This window comes from Cebus imitator, unplaced genomic scaffold (genome assembly GCF_001604975.1).
Source record: "Cebus imitator isolate Cc_AM_T3 unplaced genomic scaffold, Cebus_imitator-1.0 Scaffold772, whole genome shotgun sequence".
In the NCBI taxonomy this organism is placed as follows: Eukaryota; Metazoa; Chordata; class Mammalia; order Primates; family Cebidae; genus Cebus; species Cebus imitator.
The window spans coordinates 174,192-186,464 of NW_016108087.1; positions in this window are offsets into that span (position 1 = coordinate 174,192).

Here is a 12,273-nt window from a genome sequence, read left to right on the forward strand (position 1 = left end):
TTATTATCTATGCACAGCTCATGAAACCTGGGCCTTACAAGAAGCCTGCAAGTCACACTACATCACAGTCCTATGAATGGGTTTTAAGTCCTTGAACACAATGTTTATGGTAACAGCATGAACGTCACCCTGCACCAGAACATGAGACATGGAGAGGTCATCCTCCTTGGAGGCCTTCTGCAGCCTTCCACAGTTTGTTGTTCCTTGTTTATGTGTTATTCATAAAAAATATATGCAGGCACCCTGTAAGTCCTTTCTCCTTTGCAGCCTTTCCAAACATCTGGACATACAGCCCCATTTCACGGTGTCTCTTTAGCTCTTAGTGGGAAGGGGTCTCAGTTGGCTCTTTTTAACTAGTAGTAAGAGTCTGTGTTCTGAAGACTTATCCTCATTGAGGAAATTTTCAAGGAGATTTCTCAGATGGAGAACAGGAGGAAGGTTTGGAAAGCACACTCTTGGAGTTTTTGGTTAGAGACCATCTGATTTGAAAGGCCTTCTATTTGTCTTTTCTTTATGTGTCTTTTTATACATGATGAAGAAGCTCAGAAGGAGTTGCTGAAGGAAGCCCAGCAGACCTAAGTCAGAGAACTATTTGTATTTGTCCAGTTATATTCACTGAGACCTAAAGAAAGTTCAGTAGGCCCGTCTTGGGGTGACTATTCTTTATCTTTCCCAGAGATCCTATTGTAAATTGTCATTTTAAAGCCATCCCTGCTCACTTGGAGTGGGTCAATGACAGCAACCAAGAAGAAAAAGTTTATGCTTTACCAGGTTGGTATTGGATACTGAACAAAGTGGCTAATGTCTGTTTTGTTATGTCCATTTTGCTGGGGTGAAAAATGTTAATTCATTTCCCCATATACCTCATTGGGAAGCATCTTGCAAATTAAAAATTTTCCCTATGGCTCCATAAAACAGAAAATAATAAAACAGAAAATAATCATTTTATCTTGTAAAGTGGCTTGAATCCCTCAGCTATGGCACAAGAAAGAGGTAATTAGAAGCACTGTGTTATTCTGGAAATCGTACAGAAGGGAAACACAGTAAACTGGTATGCTAGCAAAATGGGTAAGAATTTCTTACCAGCCAATTTCTGGTATTTCTCTCTCTTTCTCTATCTGTGTAAATGGTAAATATTCCTGTTAGTCTCTCTGCAAGGATTTGAATAATAGAAGAAAGGATTTATGAGAATAGCTGGAGACTGTAGCAAATCTGGTGTATTTTATGCAAGAGTTTTTCTATATTCTGTAATGGAGAGAGGGGCATCATGGAATGAATATGGGTATAGCATTTCTGTAAGAGTGATTTTCAAGGCCTTCAGCAGGCTAATCAGATTACAAACTTTGGAATGGGTCCCTGAAATCAATATTGAATGTATACCTCTATCTTGTTTTGATTCCTGAAGAGCTTAACCTTGTAACCACGTGGGCATAAATTCTTAAATTTCTACCATCCAGAGCACAGGAATTTTGGAGTTCATTTGACAGCCTTAAATTTCTCTTTTTTTCCTTAATTTATTTTATTGCATTTTGGGGTACATGTGAAGAACAAGCGAGATTGTTGCATAGGTAAACACGTGGCAGTGTGATTTGCTGCCTTCCTCTCCATCACCAATATCTGGGATTTCTCCCCATGCTATCTCTCCCCAACTCCCCACCCCCCACTGATCCTCCCCTGTTAACTCCAATAGACCCAAGTGTGTAGTGCTCCCATCTCTGTGTCCATGTGTTCTCATTGTTCAACACCCACCTATGAGAGAGAACATGCAGTGTTTGATCTTCTGCTCTTGTGTCAGTTTGCTGAGAATGATGCTTTCCAGGCTCATCCATGTCCCTACGAAGGACACAAACTCATCGTTTTTGATGGCTGCATAATATTCCATGGTGTATATGTGCCACATTTTCCCTATCCAGTCTATCATCGATGGGCATTTGGGTTGGTTCCAGGTCTTTGCTATTGTAAACAGTGCTGCAATGAACATTCGTGTGCACGTGTCCTTATAGTAGAATGATTTATAATTCTTTGGATGTATACCCAGTAACTGGATTCCTGGGTGAAATGTAATTTCTTTTTCTAGGTCATTGAGGAATTGCCACACTGTCTTCCACAATGGTTAAACTAATTTACACTCCCACCAACAGTGTAAAACTGTTCCTATTTCTCCACATCCTCTCCAGCATCTGTTGTCTATAGACTTTTTAGTGATCGCCATTCGAACTGACGTGAGATGGTATCTCAGTGTAGTTTTGATTTGAATTTCTCTGATGACCAGTGATGATGAGCATTTTTTCATATGTTTGTTGGCCTCATGTATGTCTTCCTTTATAAAGTATCTGTTCATATCCTTTGCCCACTTTTGAATGGGCTTCTTTGTTTTTCTCTTATAAATCTGTTTTAGTTCTTTGTAAATTCTGGATATCAGCCCTTTGTCAGACGGGTAAACTTCAAAATTTTTTTCCCATTCTATTGGTTGCTGATTCATTCTAATGACTGTTTCTTTGGCCATGCAGCAGCTGTGAAGTTGAATTAGGTCCCATTTGTCTCTTTTGGCTTTTGTTGCCAATGCTTTGGGGTTTTGGTCATGAAGTCTTTGCCTACACCTGTGTCCTGAATGGTTTTGCCTAAATTTTCTTCTATGGTTTTTATGATGTTAGGTCTTATGTTTAAGTCTTTAATCCATCTGGAGTTAATTTTAGTGTAAGGTGTCAGGAAGGGGTCCACCTTCTGCTCTTTGCACATGGCTAGCCAGTTTGCCCAACACCATTTATTAAACATGGAATCCTTTCCCCATTGCTTTTTTTTGTCAGGTTTGTCAAAGATCAGATGGATGTAGATATGTTGTGTTGCGTCTGACGCCGCTGTTCTGTTCCATTGGTCTATATCTCTGTTTTGGTACCAGTACCATGCTGTTTTGATTACTGTAGCCTTGTAGTATAGTTTGAAGTCTGGTAGTGTGATGCCTCCCTCTTTTTTTTTTTCTTTTTTGCTTAGAATTGACTTGGCTATATGGGCTCTCTTTTGGCTCCATATGAAGTTTAAAACGTTTTTTTCCAGTTCTGTGAAGATCATTGGTAGCTTGATTAGGATAGCATTGAATCTGTAAATTACTTTGGGCAATATGGCCATTTTCATGATATTGATTCTTCCAAACCATGCACATGGAATGTTTCTCCATCTGTTTGTGTCCTCTCTTGTTTCATTGAGCAGTGGCTTGTAAGTCTCCTTGAAGAGTTCCTTTACATTAATTGTTAGTTGCACTGTTTTTTTTCCATCTTTATTGATTTATCTTCCTGTGGTCTTTGTAGTTGCTTTCAGATTGCTGACTTTCAGATTGGGTCTCTGAGTGGACTTTCTGCTTGTTGATGATGAAGTTATTTCTGTTTCTTAGTTTTCCTTCTAACAGTCTGGCCCCTCTGCTGTAGGACTGCTGAGATCCACTCTAGGCCCTGCTTGCCTGGGGATTGCCTGCAGCAGCTGCAGAACAGTAAGTATTGCTACTGGTTTCTTCTTCTGCCATACTTGTCCCAGAAGGATACCCGCCAAGTGTCACTCTGATCTCTACTTTATGGGGTGACTCTTTGGATATACGGGGGTCAGGGAGCTGCTTGAGGAGACAGTCTGTCCTTTATAGGGGCTCAAGAGCTGAGGTGTGTACTCCATTGTTCATTCAGAGCTGTTGATGATGTACATTTAAGTCTGCTGCAGCAGAACTCATAAACCGCTTTTTGTTCCCAGGTGCTCTGTCTCTGGGAGTTAGGGTTTATTTATGACTTTCCATTGTGCTGCTGCCTTTTTTTTTTTTTTAGGGCTGTTCTACCCAGCAAGGAGGCAGCCTGGTCACAGCCTGCCTGCAGAGGCTTTGCTGAGCTGCTGTGGGCTCCTCCCAGCTGCCCTGTGAACTTCCTTGCAGTCTTATTTATATGGGTATAGTTAGAACTGCCTCAGCAATGGTGGCCCACCTGTGTATTGGCAGACTCTCTGTAATGGCAGGTTGACTTGGCAATGTCTGGCTGCCTTGGCAATGACAGGCAGGCTTAGCAATGGCAGGTTGCTTGGCAGTGGCAGACTGCCTCAGCAATGGTGTCCGTAGTGGTGGAGTGCCTCAGTAATGGCAGACGCCCCTCCCCTAGAGAGCTGGACCGTACCAGGTTCAGCTGAGCTTGCTGTGAAACTCTCAATCCAGAGAGTTACTGATTGCTGTTTTTCTGTGAGGGTGGGACCGAGCCTGATCACCTGGCTTTCTGCATCCGAGGTTTTTTGTTTTCTTTTCTTAGTTGAATAGTCGACTCTATCCCCATCGCCTGTTGAAACGGTGCCAGGATCTGTTTGATTTTCCATGTGGCGACTCACTGCACCAGCTCAAACAGTGGCACTGAGATTCGTGGTGCTTTTCTTTGCCCAGGAATCTCCTGGCCTGGCTCCCTATTCAGTTCCATCTATAATCAGATGAATGGGTGTCTCCAATCATCAGCCAAAAGGGCACCCAGACCAGTGTATTTTGTACAGAGAACTGCCGGTTGGGGTGCTGACAAAGCAGCCATGCAGGGCAAGGCAGCCGTGCCTACCAAAAGAACCATGCCAGCCACAACAGCCGCACTGGTGACCCGTGGGGCACCTCTGCCTGGGAATCTCCTGGTCCATGGGCAATAAAAATGTGGCATTCACTTGCCCTCTGTACTTTCTCTGGGAGCTGCAACTCCGAGCTGTTCCTAAACGGCCATCTTAGATCTTCCCCAGACTTAATTTTCTTTCTTAAGCAGTTAAGAGCTTTCACAAGCTTAAAAATGGCTTCTCTAAGCTCATTCTAAGAAGAGCAATTGAAACTGGTCTGTGCCGTATAATTGGTAGCTAAGGCTTTTCCTTTCGCCAACATTGTCCAAGGTTCTGTTCTTGGCTTCCAGAATGATTTCTTCCCGGGTTCTTATTTGTGTAACTTTGCAATTTATTGAGGTTCCTCCCATCTCCATTGATAGCTTAATTCTTCTCTTGAATTTTTATTTCTCTGAAGTACGTTGGGAAAATTCTAAATCTTATAAAAAGAAACTGTTTACCATGTTTTGGAAGTACATTTACCATTGGTAAAATTCAAAAGTCAAAAATATTGGCTTTACGGGTAAAGTCAGGTAATAAGAAATATAGATGGAGCTGTTTTTTTTTGTTTTTGTTTTTTTTCACAAAAACTATGGCTAAAAATCAGCTTCATTAAAAGTGAATACATAAGCTATGTATACATTTCAAAGCCTTCATATTTTTCTGATCTTGAATTTTGTCTTTTTGAAAAAATTTTTTGTCTTCAGTGGACTGAATTATTTCTCTCCCCTTTTGGTCTTGCAACTCAATGCACATATAAGAGGCCCTAAGAATTTCTGGTAGCCTGAGCCTCTTTGGGAAAAACAGACAATGTGTCAAAGACCCTGCTTATTATTATTATTATTATTAAAAATAATAAAAAAACTTTTATTATTAAATTAAAAAAACTTTTTTTAAATTACATTTTAGGTTTGGGGGTACATGTGAAGAACATGCAAGATTGTTGCATAGGCACAAACATGGCAGTGTGATTTGCTGCCTTCCTCCCCATCACCTATATCTGGCATTTCTCCCCATGCTATCTCTCCCCAACTCCCCAAACCCCACTGTCCTTCCCCTATGTCCCCCCAAAAAAGCTTTTCTTTACAAAACCTTAGAAAAAAAATGGGTAGGTGCCTCTCAAAATGAAATGTTTTACTGTGTATTGCATTGTGTTATCTGAAAGTTTGAATTTAGGGTGTATCAGAAATTATTTTCCGTATGAGAGAGGTTTGGTTTGCAACAACGAGGTAGAATATATAATTTAAGAAGTGACTAATCGTATTTTTGAAGGAATACTTGACTCTGCACACTTGGATCAGTGATTTTGGCCACGTGGAAGATAGGGAATCATCCTCTAACCTCCAACGAGAGATGAGACTTCCATTCAGGAAGTGCTGATTACAAAATGGGATGATTGGCTTTGGGTTGCCTTGCAATAAAATGCAGGGTGGAGGCACTGAACTGTCTTATCCTACAGAATCTACCTCCTTTTGGAAATCCAGGATCCAGTATAAAATGGTAACCTTAATTTTGGTGATCTGCCTTTGCCTTAAGCTGTGCATGCTTATTGGTCTGGAAAAAACAAACAAAACAAAACAAAACAAAACAACAACAAAAAAAACAACAAAAATCATGCTTTCATGGCCCAGTTCCTCAAAAGGCTGCTCCCTGAAGCCAGTAACTCAATTTTTAAAGAGTGGCAAATAAAAAAAAAATCCAAAATTGTTCAAGCGCTAAATTTTCTGTGTATTTATATATGTTAAGTGTTGTATGTGTATATAAAAGAGATCTGATTAATTGGCTTAGAAAAATAAGCACTTAGGAGGAATCCACGTTGGCCAATTAGGAGCAGCTTTGGATTGCAGCTCCCAGTGAAAGCATGGAGGGTGAGTGGACACTGCATTCCAGACAGATTTTTATTGCCCACAGACCAGGAGATTCCCTAGGTGAGGAGCCCCATGGCTCCTCAGCATGGCTCTTTTAGCCAATGAGACAGGTCTGTGCACAAAATATTCACATGAGTCTGGGCACCATTCCAGATGGTGACTGGAGCACCTGTGAGACAGAGTCACCCATTCAAATGATAAAAAGGGGACTGAAAGAGGGGCCCAGGCCAGGAGATACCTGGGTGAAAAAGCACAACGAATCTCCAGCACAGCTGTTTCAGCCAGCACAGTGGGATGCCACACAGAAAATCATACAGATATGGGTGACTTTTCAACAGGCTACTGGAATGCCCGAGACACAGAGTTACCTGTTCAATGCATAGAAAGCAGACTTAAACAGAGAGCCAGGCCAGGAGATTCCCTGGTGAAAAAGCACCAGAAGCCCCGGTGTGGCTGTTTCAGCTGGTGCAGTGGGTCTCTGCACAAAATCTCACACAAATCCAGGCACCTTTTCACCTGGCGACTGGAACACCTGGGAGGCAGAGTTGCCCATTGAAATGAAAAAAAAGGGACTGAAACAGGCAGCCATGCCAGGATATTCCCCAGTGAAAATGCACCACGAGCCTCCAGTGGCTGTTTCAGCCAGCACAGTGGGTCTCTGCACAAGAAATCACAAAATCCGGGTGTCGTTTCAACTGGTGACTACAATGCCTGGAGGACAGAGTCACCTGTTCAACTGAAAAAAAGAGAGATCTGAGGCAGGGAGCCAGGTGATCAGGCTCAGCTGGTCCCATCCCCACAAAAACCAGCAATTTGAAATACACTGGATTGAGAGTTTCACAGCAAGCACAGCTGAAGCCATGATGGTCTAGCTCTGTGGAATGGGGCATCTGCTATTACCAAGGCAGTCCACCATTACCGAGGTAGTCCACCATTATTGAGGCAGCTGAACCCACGATGGTCTAGCTCTGTGGAATGGGGCGTCTGCTATTACCAAGGCAGTCCACCATTACCGAGGTAGTCCACCATTATTGAGGCAGCCCACCATTGCCAAGGTGGTCCACCATTACACAGAGAGTCCACCATTACAGAGATGCTGAGGCAGTTAGAAATATACACCAATAAATAGGATTGCAGGGAAGTTCACACAGCAATTACACGGAGCACACAGAGGCTCGGCAAAGCTTCTGCTGGCAGACTGTGACTAGGCTGCCTCCTTGCTGGGCAGGTCAGCCCTGAAAAAAGGCAAGAGCACAATAGAAGCTTATAAAGCCCTACCTTCCTGGGACAGATCACCTGGAAAAAGAAGGTGGTCATGAGTTCTGCTGCAGCAGACTTAAACATACCTGACCAGCAGCTCTGAATGGAAGAAGGGAGCTCACAGCTTAGCACTTGAGCTCCTAAAAAGGACAGACTGTCTCCTGAAGCAGCTCCCTGACCCCCATATATCCAAAGAGTCACCTCATAAAGAGAGTGTAGACTGACAACTGTTGGGTATCTTTCTGGACAATGATAGCAGAAGAAACCAGCAGCAACCCTTACTATTTTGTAGCTGCTGCAGGTGATCCCCAGGCAAGCAGGGCCTAGAGTGGAGCTCAGCAGTCCTACAGCAGAGGGGCCTGACTCTTAGAAGGAAAACTAAGAAAAAGAAAGAAATAACTTCATCATCAACGAACTGGATGTCCACTCAGAGACCCCATCTGAAAGTCACTAACTACAAGACCACAGGTAAATAAATCCACAAAGATGGGAAGAAACCAGAAAAGAATAGAAAAAAAAGGGCAAAAAGGAATGAACAAAGTCTCCAAGAAATGTGGGATATGTGAAAAGACCTAATCTACATTTGATAGGTGTACCTGAATGTGACAAAGAGAATGAATCCAAGCTGGAATATATTCTTCAGGGTATTATTCAGGGAAACTTCCCCAACCTAGCAAGCAGGACAATATTCAATTCCAGATAATACAGAGAACACCACAAATATCATCCTCGAGAAGAGCAACCCCAAGGAACATAATCATCAGATTCACCAGGGTTGAAATGAAGGAGAAAATGCTAAGGGCAGCCAGAGGGAAAGCTTAGGTTAACCACAAAGGGAAGCCTATCAGACTCACAGCAGATCTCTCAGCAGAAACCCTACATGCCAGAAGAAAGTGGGGGCCAATATTCAACATCTTTAAAGAAAAGAATTTTCAACCCAGAATTTCATATCCAGCCAAAGTAAGCTTCATAAGTGAAGGAAAAATAAAATCTTTTGCAAAAAAGCAAGTACTCAGAGATTTCATCACCACCAGGCCTGCTTTACAAAAGCTTCTGAAAGAAGCACTACACTTAGAAAGGAACACCCAGTATCAGCCATTCCAAAAACATACCAATAGTTAAAGAGCATCAACATAATGAAGGATCTACATCAACCAATGGGCAAAGCAGCCAGCTAGCATCAAATGGCAGTATTAAACTTACATATATTATTATTATTATTAATACTAAATTTAAATCGACTAAATGCCCCAATCAAAAGACACAGACAGGCAAATTGGATAGAAAGCCAAAACCCATCCGTATTCTGCATCCAGGCACACCTCACATGCAAGGATTCAAAGTCCCCAAACTAATGCTTTCAAATTTTTGCTTTTAAAATTGAGAATTGTACTCCTCATCCTAGAACTAATTATTTAGGCTATTCACTTAAATAATTCACGTAAATAATGTAGTAAAACTACAGATGAAAGTACTAATATGTTTCCCATGCAAGCCTTGGAAGCCTAGATATGTCTGCATAAGGATGCTCAGACAGTTGCAAAGCAGTTCCACTCTTCTCACCCTGCGCTTCACTCCCATTTCCACTACATCTCTGTCAGCAGAAAAACAGAGTGATCAATGGTTTTCCCCTATCTTCATAGCCTACATCTTAAGATTAAAGCATTATAAAAACCAAAAGGAGAGATTGAAAGCATCCTTTGAAAATTATAAAGGAAATTATGACAACGAAGGAAATTAGACCTAACAGATCTATCTTGCTTCTAACCCTTAAGCTGTCCTTGTTCATTCCTGGGTGTAGGCCAAATTGGCTTGGGGAGGAATTCAGTTCATGGTTTGACTCTGAAACAAAACTGATAACAGCTTTTTCCTGAAAAGATCCCCTTCTCACATGGGGTCCAGTCTGCCGTTCCAGGGATAACCAATTAGCTACAAGATTAGTAGTTACAATTTAGTTTCATGAAGCCTCTCCGAGAGTCTGAACCTCCCCAGGTTGCTTATTGTAAAACCTAACATCAGTACTCGAGAAACTTTGCAAACCCTGCACTTGATGGATCAGCTTACACCTCCCTGAACAATGATCTGTCCCAACCAGTTCTGCCATCACACTCAGGGACAGAAGATATTAGGAAAACCTAACTTTGATGCCCTATGTATGATTCTATCTCCAACCTGACCAATCGGCACCCCCCATTTCTCAAGCCACTACCCACAAAATTATCTTTAAAAATTCTGATCATTCAGGACGCTTGGAGAGGCTGATTTGAATAATAAAACTCTGGTTTCCCATACAGCCGACTCTCTGTGAATTACTCCTTCACTATTACAATTCCTGTCTTGATAAATCAGCTCTGTTGGCAGTGGGCAAGGTGAACCCATTGAGCAGTTACATCAAGAGGAAATAAATTAATTTCTAGAAACATATAGTCCTAATAGACGAACTCAGTAAGAAATAGAAACCCTGAACAAACTTAACAACAAGCAACAAGGCTGAATCACCAATTTAAAAACTGCCAATAACAACAACAACGAAAAAGTTTCAGGATGAGAGATTCACAGCTGAAACTTTTGAGACATTCAAAGGATGTATATCAATTCTATCAAAACTATTCCTGAAAGTTGAGAAAGAAGGAATCCTCCCTAAATCATGCGATGAAGCTAGTGTTTCTCTGAAACAAATACCAGGAAAGGACACAAAAAAATGAAAACTACAGATGAATATGTCTGAAGAACATAGAGGCAAAAATCCTCAACAATATACAAGCTAATTGAATACAACAACTTATCAAAAGATAATTTATCATGATCAAGTGGTTTCATCCCAGGGATGCAGAGATGAGTTAATATATGCAAGTCAATACGTGTAATACATTACATAAACAGAATTAAGAAAAACCACATGATCACCACAACAGATGCAGAAAAAGCATTCAACAAAGTTCAGCATCTCTTTATAACAAAAACTCTCAAAAAACTAGTCATAGAAGGAACCTACCTCAAAATGTAAAAGCTGTATATGACAAATCCACACCAACATAATACACAATGGGGAAAATTTGGAAACATATCCTCTAAGAACAGGAAGAAGACAAGTATGTCCACTTTCACCTGTGCAATCAACACAGTCCTGGAAGTCCTAGGTAGAGCAATTAGAAAGAAGAAAGACATAAAGGGCATCCAAACTGGAAAACGGAAGTCAGAATATTTTTGTTTGCAGATGATATGATGTGATACCTGGAAAATCCTAAAGACTTCTCCAAAAGATTTCTAGAGCTGATAAACAAATTCATTAAATTCTTAGGTTTCAAAATCAATGTCCACAAGTTAGTAGCACTGCTATACACAAAAAGGGATCAAGTTGAAAACCAAATAAGAAACTCTATCTCTTTTACAAGAGCTGCCAAAAAAGAGGAAATATGCCTATTAATATAAGGAAGTGAAATATCTCCACAAGAACACCACCACCAAAATACTGCTGAAAGAAATCACAGATGAAACAAATAGAAACACATCTCATACTCATGAGTTGGAAGCATCAATAGTGTAACTGTCCATGCTGTTCAAAGCAATCTGCAGATTTGACTCACTTCCCAACAAAATACCAACAACATTTTTCATAGAATTAGAAAAATACTATCCTAAAATTTATGTAAAACCATCAAAAAGCCCAGGTAGCCAAAGCAATTCTAAAGAAAAAAAAAAAAAAAAAGGAGCAAATCTGGAGGCTTTGCGTTGCTGGACTACCGTTACCTAAGCAGTATGGCACTGGTATAAAAATTGGCACAGAGATTAATGAAACACAAAAATGTGGTCAAACATATACAGCCAACTGATCTTCAACAAAGTATACATGAACATAAATTGGGAAATGAACACCCTATATAATAAATGGTGATGGGAAAACTAGCAAGCTACATGTAGTAGAATAAAACTGGATATGTACTTCTCAATTAATATAAAAATCAACTCAAGATAGATTAAAGACTTAAATGTAAGACTAGAAACCATAAAAATTCTAGACACAATGTTGGAAAAACTCTTCTAGACATTAACATAGACAAAGAATTTATGACTAAGATCCTAAAACCAAATGCAACAAGAAAAAAGTAAACAAATTGGTCCTATTTAAACTATAAAACTTCTGCACAGCAAAAGAAATAATCAGCAGAATAAACAATCCATAGGAGAAAATTTTTGCAAGCTACACATCTGACAGAGTAACGTATCCAGAATTACAGATGAACTCAAATCAGCAAGAAAAAAGCATCAGGGATGATCCAAGATGGCCGTTTAGGAACAGCTCAGGATTGCATCTCCCAGTGAAAGCACAGAGGATGAGTGGACGCCTCGTTTTTATTGCCCACAGACAAGGAAATTCCCAGGCGGAGGTGCTCCACGGTCGCCAGCGCAGCTGTTTCGGCCAGCGCAGCTGTGCCAGCCGGCATCGCTGCTTTGCCCCGCGTGGCAGCTTTGTCGGCGCCCCGGAGCCGCGGTTCCCGTACAAAATACACCGGTCCGGGGGCCCTTTTGGTGGCGATTGGAGCCACGGGAAGTC